The sequence below is a fragment of the Meles meles genome, chromosome 7 (assembly GCF_922984935.1).
Source record: "Meles meles chromosome 7, mMelMel3.1 paternal haplotype, whole genome shotgun sequence".
Classification (NCBI taxonomy): domain Eukaryota; kingdom Metazoa; phylum Chordata; class Mammalia; order Carnivora; family Mustelidae; genus Meles; species Meles meles.
The window spans coordinates 33,783,947-33,797,706 of NC_060072.1; the positions used below are offsets into that span (position 1 = coordinate 33,783,947).

Here is a 13,760-nt window from a genome sequence, read left to right on the forward strand (position 1 = left end):
GATTTTTGTAAGTAGCTAAATCCTGAACCAGTAAGCTGCCCATCAAAGGTTAATACTCTTAAAAAAGCAATCACGTTGCTGAATAAGTGTTAATAAACTGCAATAGGCTCTACTGCTGAGAAAAATCCTGAAAAAGATTAAATATCAAGATCACATTCCAACATTAGATAAATTTTCAGGAAAAAATTGCCAAAACTGACAAGAGTATTGGATATGCTTTTAGCGGACCTTCTGGGTTTTAACTCATTCTACCAGGGTGGGCAGCTTTAACTGGCTTTCTGTTGAATAGGCCATTTTACATCCCTGTAAAAATAGAAGATAACATTAAAAACATGTTAGTAGTCCAAATCAGTATGGCCCAGCAAGAAAGATAAAATTTATTTCTGCCCTCTAGAAAACATAACACCAAATATTACCCATTACTGCTGTATGGAAGATTAAGCAGTTTTGCATCTAATTATTTTTGCAAGTTAATTCCAGCATTTCTGAAGGTCCAATTGCCAAAATCTCCTCTGAATTCATTATAGTATCTTATGGTTCCCTCATCAGTTCTTGTCTTAAATAAAATCTTTGGGTCATGTTCATTTTATGTGAGAGTCATGATTTTACATTTTTGTAAATTATAAATTAATAGCTTTATAGTTAGAAGGAAACCCTAGGAAGACCAATTAGTAAATTCAGTGGACTCTCTGATAGGATGGTGCAAAAATTTTGTCACCTAGCCAACGAACGGTCATTGACTAACTTATTTCATGCAGATATCTATACATCAAGAAGATGAAGTAGGAAAATCTTGCCAGGCGAAATAATTTTACACTTCAGCTATCTAGATATGCAGTATGTCTAAACATAGAAAGCTTTAATTCAGAGTTGCCTAAAGGCAGCAGGTGCTGGATATTTCTCATTGTTTGGTTTCTATGTGAATGTTTCTTGCCAGCAATGAAACTCCCCATTTTCTACTAGAGTGATGAAATTTTGGTAGAGCAATTTTTGTGATCAAGGTTAATGTTGATTGGAATATACATTTCTAAATATAAATTGCTTGGACCTTTTAATGAATGTTGCAGTGCATAATCACAAAACAACAATACTAATGAATACATCTTCCCTCTCTTCCAAATAGCTCTCCTGTCACGAGATTTTGTCCAATGCAATTTGACTCAATACATTTTTTATGTACCTACTCCGATGAGTAAAGCAATGTATTATGTTCTATCAGTGCTAAAAGATATAGGTAAGGCAGGTATTTTATTTACAGGAGCTCCAGATCAAGTAAGAGAGAATGAAATGCATAACTATGTGTAGAATGCTATGAAGACTATAAGAATCCTAATGCTGTATACCTGCCTTTCATTTATGGATGATTAATTGATATGCTTCTTGAAATACTGTGGTGAGGGAAGCCTGGGTGGCTCAGTCTGCTAAGTGTCTGCCTTTGGATCAGGTCATAATCTCGGGGTTCTACCAGGCTCCCTGCTTGGCTGGGAGCCTGCTTCTCCCTCTCCCTCTGCCCTGCCCTACCCCTGTGATCTCTCTCTCTCTCTGTGTCAAATAAAGAATTTTTTTTTTCAAGAAATACTATGGTGAGATAGATGTATTCCCTTCTTTAAAATGTATACTCAGATTAATAAGAGAAATTCAAAACCTAAAAGATCCCATCACTTGAGTATTAAGCATTTGTCCTTCATAGGAACCCATTTCAATATCCCTCCAAAGAAAGGAAGCAAGATAAGCACTGAGTAAGATGATAGGTGACTTCCTAAGTGGAACTGACCTTCCAAATGACACTGAATTAATATTGTTCAGATGTTTGGTAATATATTTTATGAATGTAGAGTTATCCCAAGTTACTTTTTTCTTTTTAATCTTTATTTTAAAGTAAATCAAAAATTAAAAAAAAATCTTTTTGTTTCAAAAGAAGACCTCTGATGATAACTGTTAAAAGGCTGTCACCACAAAGGAGAAACAGGGCTCATCAGACATAAAGCAAACAAAAATGTGTTGTTGCTATTAACTTACTTCGCCATAGTGAAAACACAACCAGAACAATACCAGTATAATGTGAGAAAAAACTAAATACGAAAAATCATGATAGACACTTAGATGTAAAAAAAAAAAATCATAATGGAGAATCAGGATAATAAATTCATAATCATAGACTAATGCCATCTGAAGTTTTACTTTTATTTGTAATGTTAATATTTTATTCAGATTCATGTAACATGTAAAAAAACACAAAGGATTTTCTCTTGTATTTCTATCATTTTTTACTTCCTTTGAGAAAATTCAACTTGATTAAAATTTTGTGATCACTTTGCAATTTTCAAGAATGTCTCTCATCTAAAAATTAGTGAGTGGAATGGGATGTGATCAGAACTGTGCTTTAAGTAGATTATATTGGCCAGATTTTCAAAGGAGTTGTTATGGTATGTCAAGATTGAAGTTGGAAAAGGAGAAATCAAGAAGGAAGGAGAGAAAATGGTGTCTACAGATTACATTACTCACAGCCAAGCTGCAGCCCAATAGGGTTACAGTGCATACACCACTCAGCCCACTCAAAGATATGCACAGACCACCCAGGCATGGTGGTCTGTGCAGCAAAGTTATGGAACTTTGGGCATAACTTTGGGCAGCAGAGTTATGGAACCTATGACGGCCCGCTGATGTCAGCTATACCCAGGCTCAGGTCACTGCAACTGATAGGCAGACCACGTATGCAACTTTTTATCCAACAGCTTCCCACTAGGTATACTACTCCATCTGCCCACATCTACCTGCCCCATGTGTAAGGTCAGTTTGTCCAGGCGGACAGCACTGGTATTCATGATACCACCACTGCTATGGTCGCTAGAACCCAGGCCTCCTATGCTGCTCAGTCTGCATATGGCACTTGGCCTGCTTACCCAGTCTATGGGCAGCAGCCAACAGCTGCTGAACCTGCAAGACTGCAGGATGGTAACAAGTCTGTAGAGATTAGTCAACCTCAATCTAGCACAGAAGGTTACAACCAGGCCAGCCTAGGATATGGACAGAGTAACTATATTTATCCCCAGGTACCTGGGAGCTACCCCATGCAGCCAGTCACAGCACCATCATCTTCTCCTACCAGCTATTCCTCTGCACAGCAAACTAGGTATGATCAAAACAGTTATTCTCAGCAGAACACCTATGGGCAGCTCACCAGCTGTGGACAGCAGAGTAAATATGGTCAACAAAGCAGCTATGGGTGGTAGCCACCCACCAGTTATCCCCACCAAACTGGATCCTACAGCCAGACTCTAAGTCAAGAGAGCCAAAAGAGCAGCAGCTACAGGCAGCGGAGTTCATTCTGACAGGACCACCCCAGTAGTATGCGTGTTACAGGCAGGAGTCTGGAGGATTTTCCAGACAGGAGAGAATGGAACATGAGTGGGCCTGATAACTGGGGCAGGTAAAGAGGGGTATTTGATAGGTGGAAGCATGAGCAGAGGTGGGCAGGGAGGAGGATGCAGTGGAACGGGTGCTGGAGAGCGAGGTGGCTTCAATAAGCCTGGTGGACCCATGGTCAAAGGACCAGATCTTGATCTAGGCCCACCTGCAGATCCAGATGAAGACTCTGGCAATGTGCAATTTATGTGCAAAGCTTAAATGACAATGTGATTCCAAATGATCTAGCAGACTTCATTAAGCAGTGTGGAGTTAAGATGAACAAGAGAACTGGCCAATCCATGACCCACAGCTACTTGGGCAAGGAAACAGAAGAGCCCAAAGGTAATGTTACAATGCCCTTTGAAGACCCACCAACTGCCAAGGTTGCCAGAGAGTGGTTTGATGGGAAAGATTTTCAAGGGAGAAAATGTAAGCTTTCTTTTGCTCAAAAGAAGCCCCTAATGAACAGCATCTAGGGTGGTATGGCTCCCCATGAGTTCAGAGGGATGCCACAACCACTCTGTGGAGGTCAGGGGACTCAGAAGATCTTGGGGATCCCTTTGGGTCCCATGGGAGGCTGTGGAGGAAACAGAGGTGGCTTTCCCCCAATAAGGCCTCCACATAAGCCTCCTCTTTCTCCACCATGACCACCTCTGAACATCCCCCAGGACCACCGTAGTCTGTGAGGTTACTTCTTCCTCTCTGCATGTCACCAGGGCCACCCCTGCCACGGTCACCACCTGAGGTTGGAAAGGATGGTAGAAGGAACCCTTCGAGCTTTGGACTGCATTGCAACATTGGTTGCATTCTTTTCTCCAGGAGAAGTTCTGGTTTCCCCAACCTGGACCAGGGCACTGCCAGGTTCCAGATCAGAGTTAGACGTTCTCAGAAAATGTATATTTTTGAATGTCATTATTAACTTAAGCCTGCTTCAATTTATAGCACATCAAAAAGTTTGCCATATTTGGTTCTAAACAACTATACTGATTTTTACAATGGCTTTTTGAAATTGCAATTGCCATGTGTTTTCCTAAAAAAACTTGTCATATGAGCATCCTAATGCTTCCTTCTACCATTTTATAGATCTGAAAATTAATGGAAGAGTAACTACCTGAAAAAAAGGTTTTGGATCTCATTAAACTATAAAAATATTCTTAATTAGGATGTGTATTTCTCTACTAAGTTTTCCGCTCTCCAGGATATAAATTCTCATCGTAGCTCAAGTATCCCTCACATATAAATGTGCTGAAAGCGAGTAAAAATCTTTTGTATTCCAGGCCTAAAGTAAGTCAAAATCTAAAACTAAAAATGATTTAAATAGCCTACTTCTTACTTCCTCTTTCATTTTATCCTCAGGGGATACCTTGCTCCCTGGTATCAGAGGTAGTAGGGTGGTTTTGGCTCAGTTCAGGATCTTAGGGTCAAGGGATCCAGCCCTCTGTAGGGCTCCCTACTCAGGGAGGAGTTGGTGTGACACTCTCTCCCCATCTCCTTCTGCCCTTCCCCCTGTGCTTTCTCTCCAGTGCATGCTCTCTGTCTCTCAAATAAATAAATAAATCTTAAAAAAAAAAAAAAAGATGCATATGTAAACTCATTAACAAAACCAGCTAAGCGATTTCAGTTTTTTGTGGGCCTTAAGATGATGAAAACAAAAACAAAAAACAAACAAACAAAAAAAAAGATGATGAAAACAGATCCTGATTTCAAGGAGTTAACATGATGAAAACAGATCCTGATTTCAAGGAGTTACGGAACAAGGAGTTACTTACCACACATCCACAGAAGCTTATGACAACAAGGCCTTTACAAGTATCTATTTACATTGATTTGTGCAAAATAAAAAGTGCAATGTGCAATAAGTACAGAAAAAGTAGTATCGTTTCCTACAGAAAAGACTTAGAGTAAGTGTGAGTGGTTTTCTCCTGAAGTACAGAGAGTTGGTTATATAAACTTTCCCCACAGCGTATTGAGAAAGGTGTTATCTTCTAAGAAATTCTTATCTGAGATAAGGAGGAATCTGCCAAAACCGAGAAAAAGCTCAAGCTGTTTCCTGCTGCTGAGTCATGAGAAACAAGTGAGAGCTCAGAAAGGATCATGAATTAAGTCTCTAGTAACTTTGAAGCCTGAAGGATTTGGAGCAGGAAGTTTGGATCATATAGGTGAAGTTGTCATCTCTTTAACTGAAAAAAATGCATCTTGGAGACAAAGATACGCTTGAAATTAAATACATCTAGATAACATAAAAAAACTTAATTGTGTTTTCTGGGCTACAGCTCATCATTTCAGACTGATGGATGTCAGGGAAGGAAAAGGGAACAAGAGAAAATGAAAAGACCTAAAGTTCAGGTTTTTCCAAATGCTGCTTCCTATAAGAAGGCATTCAATTCATTTTTCTTATTTTTACTGTTTTAGATTTTTTTAGTTTGAGTGAAAAGCGGGAAAGCATATTTTTATTCCTGAAAGTATCACAAACATAAAGATGGGAAGGATTGTTAGGCTATGGATTCAATTGTTTTGTTGGAAAAGAAAAGCCTAATTAATAGGATGGAATGTAAAATGTATTCATGTAAATTCTTACACCTAGGTTCAGAAATTAGTTGGACAAGCACAGAATGATCGAAAACTGGCTTACTTGCATTTTAGGTAAAAATAAACACCTGGGTGGATAAAGTTGGTTTTACAATTCTATACAAGCCAACTGTGTGATGTGGCAGCCAAAAATCTCTAATGAATCCTCAAACTGCACTAGCAAAATTATAGTGGCCAAGGAAAGCAAATTAATAATTCTCTGATTCTTTGCTTTAGCCAGACCACATCTGGAGTTATGTGTTAATTTCTAAACCCCATTGACAGTTAATTACAGTACACCCCATATGATCAATTGTTAAAGACTATGGAAACCCTGAGATGTGAAGAACAGTTAGAAGGGTCTGTGTTTAATCAAGAACAGACACTCATGGAAGCGTCCTTAAAGTCCGAATGACTGTCATATGGCAACGGGTTTCTATTTACATTGTATAGCTTTTGAATCATGCTTAATGCCCATCCAGGGGCAAATTTCATGGGAAAATATGTTATGTTGGCTTAATTTTTTTTAAAAAACTTGAATTACCATCAATACATGGACAACTTCATGAAGTAGTTACAGGTCACTTAAAATATTCTAAATAGAGATAGTTGAAGATCTGTAGCGTGTACTTGAGTCAGCTAGAACCAGCATGTGAAAGCCTATTCTTAAATATTTGGGAATTTTGCCAGCTGGTTTGGTAACTTGAAATCAGCAAACTGGGAATATTTACACTAGAGAAATTGGCAAACCACATAAGTTAGTATTTTTTTTCTCTAATGCAATCCAGTTTATTAGCACACCACTGGATTTTTATAGATGATGTCAGTGTAATAGATAAGACTTTTCACTCTTCCAAATCTAAAAGCCTATAGGTGTATTAATACGTAGCAATATATAAGCTAAGTTAAAAAAATTATAACTCATATGAATAGTAAACTCAGGGAAGCTTATAAAAGGTTGGAGGTAAATGTCAAGAATAAAAGAAAAATAAATACTAGGGAAGTGGGTTATAGTCTATGGGAACAGGGAAAACAGAATTAGAGAAAACTTTCCAAATATTTTGAATTTGTGAGATTTGTCGTTTTAGGGAGAAAAGCATATCTTAGGGTATATCTGTTTTTTTTTTTCCTTTTCTTTTCTAGAAACAGATATATTAAGGAACAAACAAATAAAATTTATGTCTAGAAATTGCCAAGTGAATTATCTATGAATTTTGAGTCTAGAATAATTAGACTAGCTTTCAAAAATGCAAATACATTTCACTGTGTTTTTTCTAGTTAAATGTAAATGCTACCTGAGATCATTGCTTCTGTAACATGAATTTATATTCTTCATTCTATAATTTAGGGATGGGTAATTATGCCTACATTTAATCATAAACATAAATTACCTTAATTCCAGGGGTATTTAAGATTCTTTTCATATGGGTGGCCCTTTTCATATCTAGTTAATTAGTGCTTGGCTTGGATGTTTTTTTGTTGAAATAGCCATAATACAATGTTCAATAAAAACAAAGCTCTGTAGTCCCTTATGTTATAAAAATTCAACTATCTCATGTTTCAAAGTGCAATAGCTTTGAAATTAAAAAAAGATAATACTTCCAAAATGTCCTTAATTGCTATATGAAATTTTACTAGACTTTTATCAATATTTTATTTCAAAACAGAAAGAAAACTTTTCCAATTTGAAAAAATTTCCTTCCTTTTCTCCATCACAGCAACACAATAGGGAAATAAAAACACAAAACTCTGTATTTATCTCTCCTTTCTTTGAGTAGCTCTAACACTGTGTATATAGTAATGGTAGACTAATGACTAAGTTAATACTATGACTCACATATTATAATAATTTTTACGTTAAATACAATTCAAATATTTATTATAGCCTTAAGAGCAATGTCCATGTCTTATTCATTTTTGTGCACATACAAATGCACACACAAAATGATTTATAAAAACATGAACACAGTACATATTTAAAAAAATATTTTTGAATGTGGAGGTTAGTTTACTCAAGCTTCTGTTAACACAAGCAGCCTGCTGTTTTTTGTGGATATATTCAGAAGCAATATAAGTCCACTCCTCTATTATTTTCCTATAGTCTGTGAATGCTAATTTTCTATTGTCTTCATTAAAAGTGCTGATTTAAAATTTACAGATACAGGGGCACCTGGGTGACTCAGTGCATTAAGCCTCTGCCTTCGACTCAGGTTATGATCTTGGGGTCCTGGGATCGAGGCCTGCATCGGGCTCTCTGCTCAGTGGGGAGCCTGCTTCCTTGTCTCTCTCTCTGCCTGCCTCTCTGCCTACTTGTGATCTCTGTCAAGTAAATAAAATCTTAAAAAAAAAATTTATAGATACAAGTTAAGCCATGATTTTCTCTGTAGACAGATTTTGAAAGAACAAATATTATGCTTAATAAGATACAAAATTATATATTTGCAATCAGTCCACAAAAAGATAAATTATAATACATATGTATGTATATGTAATACATAATACACACATACATAAATATATAAAAGCATTTATTCATTCAATGACTATTTAAAGAGTGTCTACTGTAAGCCAGGTACTGTTTTAAGGAACATTGATACATCAGTCAGTGAAAATAAGAGAAAGATGCTGCCCCAAGGAACCTTTCATTTTAGTATAGGAGATAGCCCTTGAACAAGAAAATACAATCTTTACAAAGTGACTATTTTTTTTGTAAGAAGGTAATGTTTATCATGAAAGAAAAAAAAAAGCAGTAAAAGAGCAAGATAGAAATAGGAATATCAATTTCTTAACTATTTCAGATAGTAGTTTGGACCGAGTAAAAGGGTCAGATTCCACATATGTTTTGGGTAGAATCAGCAAGATTCCTGGCAGAATAAATGTGAAGTGTAGGCAAAGGAGTCATGAATAATGCTAGTGGTTTTGGCCAGAACAACTATAAAGTGATAGTGTTACTGTCAACTGAGTTGTGGAAAACTACAGTTGTAGCAAGCTTGGGAGGGAAGTACATCAAGAGCATGAATAAGGAAATTCCAAAACAGATGTGATCCAGAATAAGCCTACTACAGAAATGACTCAGATTTCAGACCACAGAATGAATGTAAGAGCTAACAGACTTTGTCCCAGTGAATTGTTAAAGAGATAGTATTCTTCTCCTTGGTTACCACAGAACAGTAACTAGCATGTATTTTATATTAATTTCAAAAATTATAGAATGTCTGGCAACATTTCCCTTTGTACTTTTTAAAATATACATGCGGTTAAGAAGCTAACTTTTATGGCATAAAATTCCAAGAGGAAGGCATTCTTCAGAAAGTTGAATATTTTTATGGTGTTAGAGTTAAGCATTCAGTGTATCTACCATTTTAACTATGCTCTTTCCAACTTCTGTTTGTTTTCAGGTTTGTATGAGCTGTGAAATTTTCCACACTGGGTAATAAAATGTCATTAGTTTTCATCTTAATTGAATGCAATTTGTGACTTTATTGACTGAAATTGGGATTAAGCTGGCCTTTATACTGTTGACATAAAATGACTTGTTGAGCAAATTAATTCCATACCAAGAACAAAAAATCTTTTCAATCTACTGAAGGGAGCAAAGGTACATTACAGTCCACAACTACATACAGGAAAAAGTATCCCTTTTGCCAAGCAGTGCAGGGATACAAAAAGTAAATATACCATGATTCTAACCCCCTAACTGCTCATAGTCAGAGGAGATTAGGTAGTCAAGACAAAACTCAAGGAAAACTGTGCTACATAGGAGCTTTATAGGTAAGGCTGGGCTTAGTTGAAACAATAGCTTTTCTTTGTTAAAATTATATCTCTGCTAGACATTTATTCTCATATAAGAGAGTTACTATATTATAAAACCAATGATGAACCAGTTAGCCTAGGTTGGGCACAGGTAGCACAACTCTATTCTTTTTTCTTTTGCACGGCTACCTTTTAGATTCTTATTCTCCTCCTCCTCTTCCTCCTCTTCCTCCTCCTCCTCCTTCTTCTTTTAAGATTTTACTTTATCTTTCTAAGTAATCTCCACATCCCATGTAGGGTTTGAACTCACACAACCCTGAGATCAAGAGTCACATTGTCTACCAACTGTCCAGCCAGCCAGCTGCACCACTGCCTTTTGGATTCTATCTGAAGGCTTATTGTTTTGGTTTCCTTTTCCTAGATTAAGTTGAGTAGATCTCATAGTTTTTAGAAACATTTAAATGACCAGAAAATGTAGGCTTTTCTCATAAAAATACAGATCACTATCCAGTTTAAATTTCTTTCCCACTTCAGCTTACATATGTCACAGGATACACTGGGGAAAAAAGTCATGATTGACTTCATTTTTTTTTATTCTTTTGATACTCTTCTTACCTCATTCTCTGGCACTTTTTTTTTAAAGATTTTATTTATTTATTTGACAGAGAAAGAGACAGCGAGAGAGGGAACACAAGCAGGGGGAGTGGAAGAGGGAGAAGCATGCTTCCTGCTGAGCATGGAGCCTGACCCCAGGACTCTGGGATCATGACCCCAGCTGAAGGGAGATGCTTAATGACTGAGCCACCCAGACACCCCACTCTCTGGCGCTTCTTACCTCACCTTTCTGGTCTCCACAGTGTCAGATACTGGGGAGTAGAGGATTGGTGAAGGGTTTAAAAAAAAAAAAAAAGACCTTACGTGATGGATTCAGTAGTAACTTAATGCTGGGTCTTTGTTTTGGATGCTGGCTTTTTTTCCCCACAATGTTCTGTAACTGCAGGGTGGTAACTTGAAATCCACCATAGTGGGAATATTTACATAATGGAAATTGGCAAACGCCACAAATCAGTGCTTTTAAAAAATTTGGGGAGATGCAGGAGCAGGAGTGGGGGTAGTGTCTGGTGATTATTAAATTATACTAGCACACCAGCTTATATATTGCTTCCTCAGGCCTCTTCGGCCAGTCTTTTGCTAAAAGCTCTTTTTGTGATTGATGGTACATACCAACCATGGTTCTCTTTAGAAATATAATATAAACTGTGAGAGATCTTTTAAAGAGTTCCTTGATTTCGAGGAGTGGGAAGGGAAGTAGAATTCTTGCACACATAATGCAAAATCTTACCCCCAAATCTCTCACTAACAGAAACTGGTGTTGATAAACTGAGGGATCAATGTTCAGTTGCATTTTCTTAAGCATTTCTTATAATAGGCTTCCGTTTTTTGATCTCCCTCTAGCACCTGTTTGCATTTTAGTGGGGTTTGAGAAGGGCAGAGAGATAAACCATATTATTCTGTAAGCCTCAATTCTGTTGTTTGAAAAATTAGGATAATTCAATCTGCCTTCTGGGCTTGTTGTGAAGATTAAAAGCTAAAATGCATATAAAGAACTTAGTACCAGGGCACCTGGGTGGCTCAGTCAATTAAACGTCTGCCTTCTGCTGAGTTCATGATCCCAGCAACGTGGGATGGACTCCCCCACCGGGCTCCCTGTTCAGCAGAGAGCCTGCTTCTCTCTTCCTTGCTTGTGCTCTCTCTCTCTATCTCTGTCTCTTTCTCTCTCAAAGAAAGAAAGAAAGAACTTAGTACCATGCCTGAAACTGAGTAAGACTGGCTTATATATGACTTATTTTACAATGCTGAACAATGGAAATTATGGTAGTTGCTTTTTATCTAAGTTGTGACTAATAATACTGTTTCTGAGACAAATAACACTATTTTATTATTATCATCACATTTAAATTGCTCCCATATATATTACGTATATAATTATATTAATAGTTTTTTAAATCTCTGAAGAATTTTTTTTTCTGAAGAGTTATTTTAATAGTAATTGCTATCTGCTAAAAGTTTTAAGAAGTATTTTTTTCTGTTTTATCCAATCCAAGCATAAAGCTCAGTGCAGGCTTTGAACTCATGACCCCAAGATTGAGACTTGGCCTAAATCAGGAGTCAGATGCCCAAGGAAAAAGTGAAAAATTTTTTAGGAAAATTTTTTAGGAAAAAAGTGAATGACTTAAATTTATCGAGCAGTTAATTAACTTATTTTATAAAATACTACCACTAGCCATAACTGGAAAGCCTATCCTATTTTTACAATTCACTGTGGTGGTTTGGCAGGAACTGACTGTAACCTTTTTATCCTCTTCATAGAATCCCATATACATTCGATTTTCAATCCATTCACAAAATTAATTATTTAATATTAAAAATTGAGAGTATCTGAAAAGTGTATATATGAGCTATACAAATATAATTAAAATATAAGAGTATATAATTAACCATTATAATATTTGAAAAGTAATATCTGACATCTCTTGAGTGCTTACCATATGCCAGGAACTGTTCTAAGCTCATAAAATTTCTTTTCATGGAAAATTTTAGTACAGACTTTCAAATATTATGCTTCAGCTGCCAGCTTCAGATTAATAAAATTTTAAATAATGTCCCAACACTTTCTTTTTGCTGTTGTTTCCCTTGCTTCCAGAGAGCTGTCTAGTAAGACGTTGCACAGCAAAGGTCAAAGAGGTTGCTGCCCCTGTTTTCCTCTAAGATTTTGATGGTTTCCTATCTCACATTTAGATCTTTTATCCATTTTGAATTTATTTTTGTGTATGGTATAAGAAAGTGGTCCAGTTTCATTTTCTGTGTGTTGCCCTCCAGTTTTCCCAACACCATTTGTTGAGGAGACTTTTTTCTATTGTCCATTCATTCTTGTTTTGTCAAAGATTAGTTAACCATATATTTGTGGTTCCATTTTTGTTTTTGTTTTTGTTTATTCAGTTCCACTGATCTATGTGTCTGTTTCTGTGTCAGTATCATACTGCCTTAATGACTACAGCTTTGTTGTATAGCTTGAGGTCCAGAATTGTGATGCCTCTAGGTTTGCTTTTCTTTTTCAAGATCATTTTGGTTACTTGGCATCTTTTGTGGTTCCATAAAAATTTTAGGATTATTTGTTCTAGCTCTGTGAAAACTGCTGATGTTATTTTGATAGGGATTTCATTAAGTGTGCAGATTGCTTTGGGTAGTATAGACAATTTAACAATATTTATTCTTCCAACCCATGAACATGGATTTTTTTTTTTTTTTCATTTCTTTTTGTCCTCTTCATTTCTTTCATCAGTAATCTTTTATCTCTTTGGTTAGGTTTATTCCTAAGTATCTTATGATTTTTGGTGTAATTGTAAGAGGGATCAATTCTTTGATTTATATTTCTCCTGCTTCATTACTGGTGTATAGAAATGCAACAGATTTCTGTATGTTGATTTTATATCCTGCAACTTTGCTGAATTTGTGTATCTGTTCTAGCAAATTTTTGTGAAGTCTTTCCAGTTTTCTACACAGAGTATTGTGCATGTCATTCACAAACAGTGAAGTTTGACTTCTTTGCTGATTTGGATGTCTTTTTGTTGTCTGATTGCCAAGGCTAGGACTTCCAGTACTATGTTAAATAACAATGGTGAGAGTGAACATCCCTGTCTTGTTCTTTTGTTGAGAGGAAAACCTCTCAGTTTTTCTCCATTGAGGATGATATTAGCTGTGGGCCTTTCATATATGACCTTTATGATTTTGAGGTATGTTCCCTCTATCTCTACTTTGTTGAGGGCTTTTATCAAGAATGGATGCTGTATTTTGTCAAATGCTTTTATTGCAGCTATTGAAAGGGTTAAATGGTTCTTATTCTTTCTTTTATTAATGTGGTGTATCACATTGATTGATTTTTGAATATTTAACTACCCTCAATTTTTAACTACCCTCAACTAACAATGGAGTCCATTGCAGGGCTTGAAATAATGACCCCAAGTTTAAGA

General features: G+C 36.4%; 1 pseudogene; it reads left to right on the forward strand.

Annotated features, from left to right (window-relative positions):
* The first annotated feature begins 2,478 nt into the window (after positions 1 to 2,478).
* LOC123946319 lies at positions 2,479 to 4,055 on the forward strand (annotated as a pseudogene).
* Positions 4,056 to 13,760: the final 9,705 nt, after the last annotated feature.